Source organism: Mercenaria mercenaria, chromosome 14 (genome assembly GCF_021730395.1).
Source record: "Mercenaria mercenaria strain notata chromosome 14, MADL_Memer_1, whole genome shotgun sequence".
NCBI classification, from domain to species: Eukaryota; Metazoa; Mollusca; class Bivalvia; order Venerida; family Veneridae; genus Mercenaria; species Mercenaria mercenaria.
In genome coordinates this window covers 63,120,923-63,137,652 of record NC_069374.1, presented here as the reverse complement: position 1 = coordinate 63,137,652, position 16,730 = coordinate 63,120,923, and positions in this window count along the sequence as shown.

Here is a 16,730-nt window from a genome sequence, read left to right as displayed (position 1 = left end):
TTATCCTTGAAATAATTTTGCCATAATGACATAAACAATATAAAAGCTAACCCATCATTCGTATGCTGAAACACACCAGTATCTATCTATACAGTCTGTCTTTTAAAGCGCTAAGGTGATGTGTTCTTTCGTTATTTTTAGCAGTGTTCTAAATTTATATATTACTTCACCAAACTAAAGCAAAACTAGCTTACTTAGAATGTGCGGAGGAATATGTTTAACAAATAGGTGTCATTGTTGTCAGCAATATGCTCACACACATTAGATTACTTTAAACTGCTATGTAAACCCTTAGCCTGCTGGCGGCAAGTGATTCTGCCTTTGCGACCAGTGCAGACCAAGGTCAGCCTACACGTCACGTCCGTGCAGGCTGATATTGGTCTACACTGTTCGCTATTCAGTCAGTAAATTTTCAGTGAACACCCCTTTGATAAACAAGTGATACTGCCCAGATTGAATGATAGACCAGTCCATTTTAGAAATTTCGCAGGGTAAAGGTTTATATTGGTGACATGATTGATATGATAACTAATCCAGTCACGAATTACATGAAGATATCCGTTTGAATTACTTCCCTTCACATTTCTTCTCTTGCTTTTTCTCAAAAGTACGAAGGATAAGCGTTTTAGATCGTTTGGTATTCTATTGTCCGTCCGTCGTCGCCAATTATTTTATGGAACACCTCCTTATCCTCGGAACCAGTTCCATGTTTTAAACTTACAGGAATGCTCTTTGGGTAGTCCTGTTTTAGATTTCCTCAAATCTTAGTCATCAATGTAGAATTCTGATTGCCCTGACAATGAAGGAAAACATCCTGCGCTATCTTAACCTCAGAAACCGCTGCAACCGTTTCAAAAAAGTTTCCAAAATCGTTTCATGTGTGACCCTCTAATACAGATAGTACTTTTAATTTTCAAAGATAGAAACAACAAACTCGGAACTTGATTTCTCTGTCCTTCTTATAACCAAAAATATTTTAAAAGGATGTAGTTTGTAAACTATTTGATTATATCTACGGATGCAGTTTTGAAACAATTTGTTCACACGCGATCGTAAAGAATGACAAATCTTCCCTCATGTAGGTATTGGTCAGGTACATACCCTGTATTGATAAACACAGAGATATATTTAACAAACGAGAAAAAATAACTGAAAGTGTATAAGTTTATTTCAATAACAACAAGAAAATAAAATATATCCGTCTGTGTATACTATTTACTGAAACCGCCTCCGTAGCCTAGTGGTAGAGCGTCCCCGGCCGCGTCATACCAAAGACGTAAAAAATGGTACTACATGTAGTAGCTTCCTCGCTTGGCGCTTAGCATTAAGAGGGTAGTGCTAGGACTGGTCAGCCCGGTGTCAGTATAATGTGACTGGGTGGTGTGTCATGTCACGTGTCTACGGCGTGATATTCCAGTGAGGCAGCACTATAAAGTTGGGCATTGTGCTCACTGCTACAAGTAGACACCGTCGTTTATATGACTGAAAAATTGTTGAAAAAGACGTAAACCCGAATACATACACACACTATTTACTGAAACATACTTCTAACAGTTCGATAGGAAACTGAAGTATCAATCATTATATTATCCTTGAGATTCTACTGCATTTCGCCTGTAACAAATGTTACATTTAAGCGCAGGTGTCAAAGTACACCACAAGATGTATTAGTGAAGGTATCATTTTATTGATCGGTAGTGCAATTCTTATCTTACATATTCGTTTCGCTAATAATCATTGCAGGGGGGGGGAGGAGACATGTTTTCCTTACATAACTATAATCTCTGTGTAAAATTCGAGAATATTCTCGCCAGAAAATGCTGACATAATGTTAAAAAAAGTTTACAAAAATGTTCCTTAGATGACATTCAAGGTCATTCAGTTACCTTTAATACATGACCGTGAGAGTGTTTGGAATGTTTCCATTATTACGATATAGTATGCACTGGTCTATGTTATTTGAAAGAATTTTCCTTTAGGTGGCTCTCTCAACCACCAGAACATTTCCTTTCGTAAAATATGACCACTAGGGTAATTCCTTATTTTGTTATAGTGGACAACTTGAGCATCTTCTGGTCAGAAACTGCTGGCTTGATTTTTAAAACAACAGTACAGAACTGTTCATTTGTTGACCTGCAATACAATTTCTTTTCATGAAAAAATCATGGCTACCAGGGCGTCTGGTCATCTTTAACTGTATATATGCTAGGAATCTGTGTCCCGATTTTAAAATTATTTCATACATATATTTCTTCGGTGGTTTTTGACATCAGTGTTCAAACTGACACCAGAAAGAAAAATAAAGAACTTTTAAGTTGAAGAAAACTTTTTTTTTTGTAAAAATTTATTAGCTAAGAAAAATCGTATCAATTGAAATAGAAATACAAAATAATATCTACTTTGGTGACGTTGTATTGACACATGAAAATGGCTCAACTGTTGTCAGTTTTCGTTTATGAATCCGATAAGGAAATAAAATATTTACGGCCTTAATTTTTATCACGTAATATTGGTATATGCAACATTGCGATGTAATATTCTTGTCAAGTGTACACAAAGAAAAATCTAAATCTAGATAAGTGTAACACTGATTGTATTTGAATCAACCCTAAAAAATAATTCAATGCTATGTATTCAATAAGTTTTATTGTGTGAAATCCACATCAGAAAGTGTGCATTTTCAAATAATCCTAAAATCTGCAAAATAAAGGTCAGAAAAGTATGTGAAAGATGCAATCATTTTATAGTACTGAAGCAACAAAATAAAATTTTGCATTGAAATGGAATTCGTGACAGTTACATACAAACATATTTGTAAATTTTAAAGAATAAACAACATAAAAATTAATAATGATACTCAAAATAGCATTATAAGCGGGCTACGGCTTTAGTATTTAGTTAAGTTATCCCCTACAGACCAGCAAGCCAGAATTGTAAAACTCGGGAGTAAGTGAATTACACTGTCAGCTGTGTGAAAAAACGTTTAAGAATAGAAATTTCATATACTTTTCTTCCGTATACAACAAATATTGAAATGCATTTTGCACTGCGGCAATGATTTCTATATAGCCGGTCTGGTGGTGGGGGGGGGGGGGGGGGGAATTACAACTTCATTTAACTTATCACTTATCTTTGACGCGTATAGAACGTTCACATATTATAGCTTTGACTGTATCCCATCAAGATATGTTAAGATTATTAAAGAGTGGAGGGGGCTGAAGCGCTTAACGCTTACTTTCAATTTTATACTCAAAGAAAACTGTCTGAGCTGTATTCCTTTACATCCATGTACAGTTTTATTATTTTTTTCATGCGGAAGCTTGAAACAAGTTGCTAAATGTAACGATTCTCCAGCATGGTTGGGAATTAGCGCAAACGTTTACAGTCTTAATTCCGTTTTATCCGATGAACCTACACACATCAATCGTGTTAAAGGTTTTTTTATAAGCTCCTTTGACCAAACCCTAGTTCAAAATACGTCTAGTCGTCAAATGAGATATTTGAATTTTTAATCCTTATTTACAAGAATCAAGAGTTATATTATATAACGCCTTTACAGCTTTCGAGTTTAATCCGAGGATTATTTCAAACAAGCGAGTGCACCTCGTTAGAAAAACAGATCTTCCGCAAGCAAACCATATGACAAAATTCAAAATTTCTATCAACTTTATATGTTTTAAGGGAAAGATATAGGTGATCCAAAGTTTGCGAGTACCTAGACCCCCTGGTTGAAAAGAAGTTTGTATTATACTTATATTACATGTCAAATGATCTAGTTTATAAGAAACCCTTACAGATATTTATTAAACGATTGCACAAAATTAATTTCGGTTATAGACAGTAACTTTCTTTGCATTGTCCTTGCTTTGAGGGTGCTTTCTGAGCTATATTCATTGTAAATGCAAAATAATGTCATTTATTCCGCAGACATAACCATGGGATCGTTATTCAATAAGTCAGCAGCTTAAGGCAGTTGGCATTTTTGAATATCCATGAATATCAATATGTTTTAGTGTACTGGTTTGTGATTTGATACAGCGCAGTCAATACAGAATGCATTAACCTGAAGCTTAATGAATCAGGAAATATTTCTCCCACTAAAATATCGCCCTTTTGCGCTGGTCTCTTATCTAATTTTTGTTAGGCAAGAGTTTATTCCAATTATTCCATTTGTTTATCTAATGTTTTATATTCAAATTGATATTTTTACTACGTTGAAAGTTATCTCAACAGTGATTATTTTAGCAGGGGGAAGGGAAGGGGTGGGAGGCATATTGCTCGATCCGTCCGTCACTCACAAAAGCTTGATCCTTTCATAACATTATTTTTGCAGGAAATAGCCCCTGCAATTACTTGAAAGTACAAAATATTCTATCCATTAAAAATGATAGATAGTAAAAAGGCAATATGTAGATAATTATGATTTATTTTCTTCAAAATTGTAGTTTATATGACAATAAAAGTTACACATCTTGTATTTCATTTGTTACACAATTATTTACTTCTGTAATATCCATGGCGACAAACCAGTTGCCTTATCTCTTGAAGACTAACGTTCCAATGCGGCAAAGCAGTTTCCTGCATTTTCTACCGGAGTTCGGAGTTACATGGCGACAAACAAGTTACCGTCCCCCCCCCCCCCCCCCCCCCACACACACACCCCAACTGCCTTCAATGGTCCATAACGACACACCGGTGCAGACTAAAGTTCAATAGCGGTACACCTGACGTCCCTATTCTTTGATTGATGTTGTTGTGCTGTAGTGCCACACTAAGGTTCCGTGGTGTGGCTAGAGGAACGGTCAAATATCCATTTTTCGATAATGATTAAAAAAGAAAAGAACAAAAACAATAAAAGCCGACTGTTTAATTTGAATCAATAGATATGGAAACGCAAGGTCTAGAAAGAGTGACCCATGTTACACATTATAATAGCAATTAAAATTTGTTCAGAAGTACCTATGATATGCAGGTGTATAATGTGTCGATATTCTCCTTAACGCTTGTCCTGATGTGTATTCATACGCAATATATGTATACATATTATAAACGTACTGAGAATTTCACGCTGTCACAAGTATAAGTCATGCGGGGATTTTCAGCGTTTTTTTCGGTGAAAAAAAAAAGACTGCATGTGCATAATTCAGGTGAGCACCTAGGTGGAACCACAGACAATTCGTAGGCCTACTGGATGACTTCCTTACATAGAAGAATTCTACACACAAAGTGAGATGTCGATCCAAGTGCAGTGAGGGGCAAATGATGTGATGTCAGCGAACTTAATCTCCGGCGACAACGGCCAATTTATCCCCAGTTCTAGGCCATATGATATTGTACAACAGACGGCAGATCACGTATCTCTCAGTAAACAGCCTATATTGTTATATGGTAATTATAACAATTATTGCGAACACCTAGATACTGTTTCCAGAAGCAATTTCCGTTCAATACATTCTAATTACTTCATGACCTATCGAGCAAAATAAATTAATGTAAGGTATGGCAACCACACTGTATTGACAAATTATACGCTTGTTTCATGTTATAAGTAATTTACAGTTTAAAGGTCTATATAAACAGAGCTAATAGTTTGCTAATAGTTTCCAACTGGACAAGTTAAATGACAGACGTCAAAATGTACGTAAGCGTACATGTAAATGTTATATTCTGTACGAAATTTTACAGATGTATATGGCCGGTATTTTTGTTACAAATTACAGTCACAACTATTCAAAATTAAACCCTGTAGACTTTACGTAGCAGCTTTAATTTTACTGTCGCCGATTTCATTTTCTGGCTGCAAAACGATTATGAACAAAAGCTCGCGGACTAAAAGACCTACAACTGTAAACTTTAAAAAAGTGCCTAAAGGTTACAGCCGTAGACATTTAAAATGTTACACGCGTTACACGTGTTGAAAAAGGAGGTATTACTTTAAGGGACGAAAGGCAAAGTTAAAGACGTATTAAAAAATGAACAGAAAACAATAAGCAAAGTATTAACTATGCAAAATCATTTTATCATGATAATTATTTAACTTCTTTTCAATACATATTTTTCAAAATCTCTAAATATTGTTAAAATCTTGAAATTGTACAACCAACCACACAACTTTAACACACTTATAAACTGACTGTTCTTGGGAGAGCCCTAGATAATGTTGGAGTAACGTGTGGCCCAACCCGTTTGTATTTGATTTAATGCTAGTATTAAATGTCATGTTTACATGTGTGAATATATATTTGTTTATACGCATCCTTTTACAATTAAATTATACATTTGATCCATTGTACTTATTCCAGTATCTACCAGACCAATTTTTTTGAAGTTGTGGAGTTTCTCTGCGTTCCAAATACATTAAAGATGGCTGACCTTTCAACTAATATCTTGCAGCTCTAATTCCCATGTACAAACATTTTACACCATTAATTTTCGACTGTTAAATTTAACAGATGTATTTTTAAGACATGAATTTTTATAGCTGAAAATGTCAACTGAATTGAATAGTAATAAAAATAATCGTATTACTACTGCTGGAAATTTGTATTTCGTTATTGGTTTATTTTTGTTACTGTCATTATTATGTTAACCAAACAACAAAGCTGGCCCTACAAATAAGATTTAAATAGTGTTTAAAACATAAAGGAATTTATGTTCTCTTGAGAAATAAATCTATGTTATTTTTCAGTAGGTACGCATGGGCTATAATTTCTGCTTCTGTTACTCTAATCCAGTCCATATAATATAACGTGCCTCGATTAATCTCTTTCACGCACGAGTGGTTCACGGGTTGGGTCGTTTTGATCAATTTTATATTTCAAACCGGTTCATTCCTTCACAAATAACTGAGCAGGCAAGTCGACACTTCATGTATAAAAATATGTTCATCACATGTTTGAAGAGCTGGCGTTTTCCAGTAATGTTGCCGCAGAGAGGAGGATGCAAGAAAAATGCAGATAAGTTTTGAACAAATTGTCTTTTTCCTTTACAGTGTATTTCATTAAATTAAAGAAGGGTGCAAGGCTGCAGTGGTTGGCCGCTGGGGCACATGAATGGATGTTTTCATGTGTTGTTTGTGTCCAACAGTCATTTGTTGTTTGCGGTATCAGGGGCTGGGTTCTTTTCGAGGGAAATCCCCGTTTCTATTGAAAAGTAGCAGCAATCGTCATTATTTGTTGTTGCCGTTTTGTTGGGACGTTGTGTTTTGGATATTGGGTGACAGTTTTACATGTATCATGTCAAAGATTTGACACGTCGCAAAATTCTAATAATTTAGGATGAAAGCTCAAAGTTTACACTGCTTATACAGTCAAAACTAAACGACTATCCCCAAGGAATAAATGAAATATCTTTGAACATTTCAAGGCCGAAGGCATCAATACGTGCATATTTTACAACAGCATTATCAACAACATTTTATTTGTTTCACTATTGCCTTAGATATACACTTTATTACAAATGAAATGCAAAAATTAAAAAACGATTGAAAATTGAGAATGAATGAACGCATCTTTCTATGGTTGTTGCTACTAGCAGTTGAATACTTATAAAGCGTAATAATTTATCATGCTGTCCATTATGGTCATGTTGCTTTCGTTGCAGATGTTTATAATACAAAGTATACTAGAACGGATTTAGTAGATTTATGTACAGAAAAGGTCGATGTTGGTGAACACGACTAGTGGTCAAGACGATTCTTATGATGATATTGGAATGGACGATTTGGATGATGATCACAATGATTATCAATTTATTACTGACGTTGTTATTATGTCTCTCAGAGGAGATACTGGTCCAACGCACTCGTACAGGAGAATTAATTTTGTTTGTTTGTTTGTTTGTTCAAAAATGCTTTTTTTTACGCTGTCCGTGTTGATCACGTGAGCTATATAAAATTTATATGATCCACAATTTTGGTATGCCTTTTAAAGGTTTGATACTGCAGTAGTATCTTAAAATTCAAGCTCACTTCCTAGGTTGGCCACTAGATCAGCATCTTAAGTTTGGCGTTCGACTGGCCTTCTCTTATTATTGGTGTTAAGGGCGTGCGCTTCTTAACCGTTAGAGGGGGCCTTGACCTACATGGTTGGCCGTTCAACCAAATTCCTCGAATTGACTGTATCTTATATTAAACAGGGATTACAACTCTTCGGCCAATTGGTCTTTGACCCGTCAAAAGTTGTTTATAAATGTGTACTTGTAAGTCAGTACATATTATATATTTTATATATTTGTGGATCACTTTGCTACAAACCTCTAACATTTGGGTATGTTGAAACAGACATCATCCCCCTGTTTATGTCCTTGAGTGCCGCTTAGTGGACGCATTGGTCGAGAGGGCTAAGACGCTTTCCCACGGAGGTGAAGGCCCCTGGTTCGGATCCTGGCTACTCCCATTGCGGTGTGTCCTTGGACAAGGCACTTTATCACGTTTGCCACAGTGGGTACCAGCAAACTGCTGGGGGTAAGGTATAAATGGTTTTAACTGTTCTTAAAATAGGGTCGCTCAAAAGCTCTGCAGAACTTATGTTAATTGTTTCACAAAGCGACGGTAAATAAATTACCGTTACCTTACCTTTTACCTTTTAGTGCAGTTGATTGCTTGGAGGGTTAACTATTGCGCGGCACAATGTGCCCGATCCTCACCTTTGCACCCGTGTCTGTTGCGTACAATGTATAACTAAACAAATTTATCAGTTTGTGGAATAGTATTCTCCAGTATTTTGTGCGTTGGATATCAACTTATCTTTTCAGTTTTGCAGGTCCGCATAGTGGTGTGGTCGCCATATATTATTTATTCCTCTGTGTGTGTGTGTGTGTGTGTGTGTGTCCGTGTGTCCGTGCGTGTGTGCGTGCGTGTCTGTCTGTCTGTATCCATATGTCCGTCTGTCACAAAACTTGTCCGCACTCTAAGATGAACATTTCACATCCGATCGTCACCAAATTTGACGAAAATGTGTTTGATCATAATATCTCGGCCAAGTTCGTTAACTTGCCAAATCGGCTCAGGCACTTCGGAATGAAGGCCCTTGAAACTTGTTTTTTATAATCAAACCACTGAAAGTCTGATAAGGCAGTCGCGTTATAATCAAAGCACTGAAAGTCTGATAAGGCAGTTGTGGGAGATATGCGCCTTTTTCAAAAGCATCTCTAGTTTAAGAAATATAATATCGTGGTTATTTACTAATTGTTCTAATTTTATAATTTTGATGGTATCCTCATGATGATGATGATGTTGATGATGGATGACGTTGGGCTAGTAATCATACCTTTGAACGCAAAATTAAAATATTGTGATGATGATGATGGTGGTGGCGGTTATGATGATGATGATTAGACTATGCATTTTACTGTACATCGGGTAATAATTACAGCAGTACTATGTTGACCTTCCGAAACTGGAAATGGTTTTAAATTAATCATACATTAAGTATTAGATTGCGTCACATTTTATTCATTATACAGCAGTACAATCTATTGTTTTGTTTTATTTTAAGCAGGTATTGAAAGTAAATTTCTTTTGGGCGATGGGTAAAGAAAACAGGCATGTGGACAACAGAAATGTATGCTGGTGTTGGGTAAAGTAGTTAAAATGTGTTATTTGGTAGCATTACCTGAAGGTAAGTAGTCAGGTAAAAGCTACATGTTATTAAACCGTTGTCTGCGGTCCCTTTTGTTCTACCATCTAAATTGGTTTATGACCACATTATTTATGTTAACGCCTTTTATCAAAAACTATTTTTATGCGGATGTCGTAGAAACGAAAGATAAAAAGTCGATGTTATTGAAAAGTTGTATTTGGTCCGTGTTCTACCGTATATGATACGGACTATACATTGGTTTATGTCTGTAATATCTATGTTTACGCTTGTAATTAAATTGTTTTACTGTGGCTTCTGTTAAATCAAAATTTCTAAGGAGGTTAATTTGATCGAACTGATTTGAACGGCATATGTCATATAAATTTTGCTTTCGAATTACGACTTTGACTGTGTTTTCAGTGCTAGATGGTGCCTGCGCATGCATGTATTATGTAAGAAAATATTCCGTATTACACTGCCAGTGGCTTAGTCGTACAGGAATTGCAGTAACATTGATTCTTGAATATTGCAATAGTATGATATCTTAATGCCGCCATCTATTTAATAATTTTCGTCCACACTGACAAATCTAGGGCTGTGCGCTTTGTGACTTTATTGTAATCACGAAATCATTTATCAATAATCAACATCTGTATAGTATTTCTATTATTTAGTTATTTGATTCCGAGGGGGTTAACCCAACATAATAGATAATAATTTTGATACTATATTTACTTTTATTTAGATGCTTGTGTATGCAGCTTCTATATCCTCTTGTCACAGGCGTTGTGCTGTCGATATATGTCATTATACCGGACCAAGGAAGAAGCACTGTCGAGTCAAACAATACACTAGGAATAGAAGCGCAGCCTGAGAGCACTGTCGAACTATTTGGTGGTTTGCATGAGACTTTGCTAATTCTAAATATAAACTCGGAGTGGCAGGGTGGCATGACCTCGGTAGAGTTCTTTCACCTTAGACTGGTGAAAGTAAATGGAAACTTTGCTAGCAGGGTAAGCAAAACACTATTAAGTAAAATTTTTGATCTATTCAAATATACGTAATTACATACTTGAATTATGGCTGAATTATAAAGTGCGCGTCTTATAAAGATTACCGCCTGACCTATTTCGAGTTAGATCCAACAAATTATCAGGGAAAAAGTAACTGCTGCATATTGTTGAATCGATAAAATCAAGAGAAATAATGGCCAAATAGAGTTGAATATAGCTTATATTGCCATCTTTGAAAGTAAATTATCCGGAAAATCTGGTATTATTAAAGAAACGAATGCTTGCATGTGGCTATTCAGTAATTAGATACAATATTCAATGTACCATTTTATGGACGAATTTTATTTCATAAAATATTTGGTGGCCCTCAACACACTTTGTGCATTTTGGTATGGCATATTGTATACACAATCACCAGTATAATTTAGGCAATCAGAGCAAAATCCATTATCATGATGTTGAGAATTCGTTGAGCATCTTGGCCTCGGAATTTTGGCAGCTGGATTTGCTAGCAGAATTTGCAATTTTGCATTCTCCTTCCATTGTCTAGTACATGTGTACTTATCATAAATTTAGAGCTTCAGCATCATAGCGTTGCCTATTTTGTTTCTATGCAATTTGGCTAGAAATCTATCATTTCATGCTTCATTTCATGATACTTCTATCTCATATAATATGCCATGATATTTCGTTAATTTTCTGTAATGATATTATAATAATAAAAGTCACGGCCTTATCCCATTCAATCAGCATTTGTTATTTATTGTCAATAGTCAGAAGCGACAGACTGCTCTTACTGATATATGGTTAAAATCTAGGTCAGTTCTCGTCATGGTTAAAACAGCATGTCTCTCAGAGTGCGGGCGAGTCTGTCGCTTCTTATTTTCATGTCCTACGGATAAAATAAATACATTTATAGCCAGGAACTGATTCCTGAAAACATAAAAAGTCAATCAGTTAAGTGTTACTTTTTGTGAAGAATTGCAAAATTAATGTCAATCTGATCATTATTTATTAAAACGTTTTGAGAAGCAGTACTTAAAGTAATTACCAAGTGTTCTAGTTTTTATACACAAGACTCGGCATGAATATGAATTGCTGATGCCAATTACATTTAGTGTTCTTTTTTGTTTGTTTTACTTAATCTCGTCCATTATTGACATCAACATTTTAAAATTATTGAAACCTTGCACATCACTACTTAATTGTCTTATATATAAAACGTTTAATTAAGAGTAAAAGTGTAAAAGTGAGACTGGCAAGTTAATAATGCGTTAAAAGCCAAAGCTACTTTTATATAGGCTACTGTAAGTTCCAATGCGGTGTACTTATTCTACCCCATTTAACATTAGCTTCATCATAAAGAAAATTATCTTGTGGGTAAGTATCTTACTTAGGTGTTACGAAAAGAAAAATATTTGGAATTAACCTGTCAATAAACATGTGAAAGGAATTCGTACATAAAATAGAATTTACAGTTTTCTGCTAATGTTTCAAACCATTATTTTGCAAAATGCTCCTAATTAAGTCGTAGGTATTGCCAATCAGCTACTAATAGTAACAGTGTCTTTATTAGCCCACCCCCACATTATGATCCCAAGGCAAATTATCTTTTCCAGTGGGTATCGTAGACATAGTACTAGAGATCAATCAATGACACAAATTTTAATCCTATCCTGCATTTACATGTACACCTACGTGACACAAGTTAATAGGAATAATGAAGTAAATGTACGGTTAAAAACTTAGTGATAAGACATTTCATTGAAATGTCAATTTTCATGGTAAATACTGAAGAGTTTTTTTTTTCTTGTTTTTACATATGATGTGTGATATGGTACAAATAACATTATTTCTATATTTCAGCTCAAATAGTGGATCTGAATTTATTTTGTTATCCCCCGCCGATGAAATCGGGAGTGGGTATTGAAATGGCGTTGTCCGTCCGTCGCGTCCGTGTGTGCGTGCGTGCGTGCGTGCGTCCGTCGCAGCCATTTCTCAGTAACTAGCTGGTAGAATTTCATGAAACTTGAAATAAACATGAATCAGCATACTGCGATGATGCCCGTCAAGCTTTTTTTTTGATTGGTCAATTTCCCTTAGACTTATTACCCTTGATTTAATGAAAAATGCCCAAAAATGTCCGTCCGCAGCCATTTCTCAGTAACTAGCAGGTAGAATTTCATGAAACTTAAAATAAATATGAACCAACATACTGCAATGATGCCCGTCAAGGTTTTTTTTGGATTGGTCAATTTCCCTTAGAGTTATTGCCCTTGATAAAATGAAAAATCCACATCTGCAACCATTTCTCAGTAACAAGCTGGTGGAATTTCATGAAACTTAGAATAAATATGAACCAACATACTTCGATGATGTCTGTCATTTTTTTTTCAATTGGTCAATTTTCCTTAGAGTTATTGGCCTTTAATTGTTTGAAAATCTACACATTTGTACATAACAAACCAACCAATTGGTAGAATTTCATAAAACTTCTTTCATTCTTTTCCATAAACATTTAGTATAAACATGTGAAGTTGTGTACCCACACCTGGTCACCACCTTGCCTTCGTCACACCCCCTCCCCCTCCCAACCCCACCACCCCCCCAAAAAAATAAAAAATTCTTTCCTTATTATTATTATTATTTTCAAACCTTCCATGAATATTTATCAACATGCAAAGTTGTACTGTTCCCCCACCTCACTCCTCCACCAAGTCATCCCCACCCCCCACCATTTTTTTTTTCATTTTTAATTTTCCATGAATGTTTCAATATTTATAATCAACATCGATGATCAATGACAATCATAATGGATGTTTTGTACCCTCACCCAGTCACCCCTGCTGCCCCCTCTTCCCCAACCAAAAAATAGCATTCGTTTTCTGTTAAGTTGATTTTGAAAAATGAAATTATTTGCTTCTTAGTAATATCCTTAACTTTTTGCCAGATATATTTTTTTGCCATTCCTGACCACAAACCCTTTTCGGCGAGGGATACCAATTCATCGAATTTGCTTGTTAGACTTAAAACATTTTGTGACGTCACACAATAATCGCGTATATGATAACTTTTTTGCATTGAGATAAATTCTTCCCGCAGTAATCCAGGTATAACTGGGGATCAAATAATTATCAATGACTTGATAGGTAGGACTATCTGCAAGAGCAGCTACATGAAAATTAAATATTAAGAAGTTTCAGAAAATCTTAAATATATGCTTCAGAATGATAAAATGAAGACTTAAGTATTATGTTCCGTCTTAAATGTTACATGTACATATCAGCAACCAGCGTTACTTTTTTAATTGTTTTTCATAATCTAAAAGTTTGATATCAGAAATACATTATAAGCTTTTTATGATAATTTCTGTTATAGGTACATTCAACAAATGGTATAAACATTTAGTTTAGTGAAAAGACTAACATCGATCAAAATTCACAAATATTGATAGCAGACTAGAGAAGAACATTCAAAATTTAATTCTTATTACCTGAAAAGTTAATTCTTATTACCTGAAAAGTTAATTCTTATTACCCGAAAAGTTAAATCTCATTATTAGGAATGACGTATAAACAAAGAGTTGGGAAGATTGCTTCATCAGAACATAAACTTATCATCGACGATCTTGAAACCAGTATATTGCGTTTTATGATTCATGTTTCTGGGCAGTATCTGATAGAATGTTTTAGGTAATTAATATTTTGCGACAGAAAGGATATTTGTATGTGATTTCATACTTCAGTTTTGAATAGCACTTCTTAAGTTTAACCTCATTAAAAGGGGAGCGGTGGTCTAGTGGTTAAGGTCTCGGCCGCTCAACCCGGGGGTCGTGGGTCTGAGCCCTACTTGGATCACGACCATGCCTTCTAATATGACACCAGTACTGGTTTTTCCAGGAAGCGGACTCGAGAGTGGTTCAAATAAGCTTGAAGCTTTCATGACAATCGACTTAAAATAAATTAGTATAAACTAACTTTAACCTCATTTTCTAAAAAAAACAATTATGATTCATTATTTAGATATACTATAGCAGTTGTCATTATTTCACTTTGCAAATGGTTGCACGATCTGCATTGCCTTAATGGCCTGGCCGTGTATAGCTTGGATAACTATTGATGCAAGCTATTTATTATTGAAATTCACCCATGGCTGCAAATCAGTTGCATGATATATTACACTATACACTTTGAACGCTGTATATCATACAGGTAAAAAAAATGATAGGCAGCACTACTGGCATGTATCTGATTATATCTGTTAACCAAAAGCCACTATTAGCCAATATATGCAAAACTTTAGGCTTCGAAAGTGATATTGTTTTAGCGTTTGCTTAATTAAAAACCGTAATACTATGGGATTTTGTGATGTCTGTTCCGAGATTGTAAAATTTCTGAAATTTATCATGTGACATTCATTTCGTATATGGCATATAAAACTGAGAAGATAAAAAATCTGTTATATGGAAAAGAAAGAACTGTTTTGTATGCACAGGAAGACACACAATTGCGTTCAATCCTTCTGTTATATTAAGGTCGAGGTCCCGTAATGAGAAATGTCTTTTTGTATTTCGGCATTCAGTGGTTTATACGGAATGTCTTGTGATCGTATGAGCTATGTAAACAATCGCATAACGCCCAATTAGCCTACGGGAATATGAAATCGCCCGGAAAGTGCCGAATTAGCATACGAGAATATGAATTCGCCCGGTAAAAGCCGAATTAGCGTACGAGAATACGAAGTCGTCCGGAAAAAGCCGAATTAGCGTACGAGAATAGAAATCGCCTGGAATGTGCGATTATCATTAAGGTTTCGTTACTTAAACTAACGCAATAACAACGCTTATACACAATTGTTCATTCATCTAGTTTAAGTCAAATGAGAACGCCTACAAAATAAAGAACAATCTGAATTATATAAGCAAGCTGTTTAATAACAAAACTTCCCCAAAGGCCGAATTAAAGGGACATAGGTTTAAGGACTTTGAAGATCTACAGAGCAGGGCGTTAGCGGTGATGAAATCATTCGTCAAATCATTCTATACAAACATTATTAGTCATTGGGTGCACAGACATGAACGCTGTGTGGAGGTTAGTTGCTGTTACTTTGAGAAAATGTAAAGTTGACGTCGTTTTGATGCTAGTGTTCGATTTAGCTGTGGTGATTACTTTTGTATGGTTGCCGTTAATTCTTGTTTCTGTGTAAAGTTGATGGAATTGTTAAATGAAATTTACTCACCATACCCATTAATCTCCTACACTCTTCGTTGTTGTTTTTAACCCGAAACAAACCATTAGCGGAAGGTGTCCGCGAATTTATTGATCAACCCTGATGCCCGTACATAACATGAATGAATACATTTGAGCCGTGCCATGAGAAAACCAATATAGTGGCTTTGCATCCGCGCAGTCTGGTCAGGATCCATGCTGTTCGCTTTCAAAGCCTATTATAATTAGAGAAACTGTTAGCGAACAGCATGGATCCTGACCAGACTGCGCGGATGCGCAGGCTGGTCTGGATACATGCTGGTCGCAAAGCCACTATGTTGGTTTTCCCATGGCGCGGCTCATTTACAATTACTAATATTTAAAGAATTAATCATTTATATTTTTTCTTACTGTCAGCGACAATTAATATTATAAAAAAAACTTGAAAATAAAGCATTAGTTCATACATGCTTCCTTGGAACGTACACTTTATATACTGTTGCTTCAAAAGAAAGTCAGGTTCTTGTTCTGACGCCTATATTTGAATCTGTTCCTATTAGTTTATATGTAGTAAGTTCTGAATGGTGTGTATCACATTTGTTTCCCAAATGAAAATATAATATAACCGCAATTTACAAGGAAAACACGGTTTCTTGTATACAGCATTTGTTTATGTCGATCACACTACCGTTTTGTGCAGCAACCATTCCCTTGGGTTGTTGTTACATGATCCCGCAACTCTAACATCACTAAAAGCTTCTGTGTATTTTATTCCATTGCAGGCACGCCTCCTGGGACCTGTTTCACTAAATAAATCATATTATAAGTTTCATAATTATTCCTCGCCCAAGTATGGAGTTTTGAAACGAATTTCTTTGATATGATATAGCTTAATAACGTTTCTATCCTATTCATGTTTTACTCAGTTT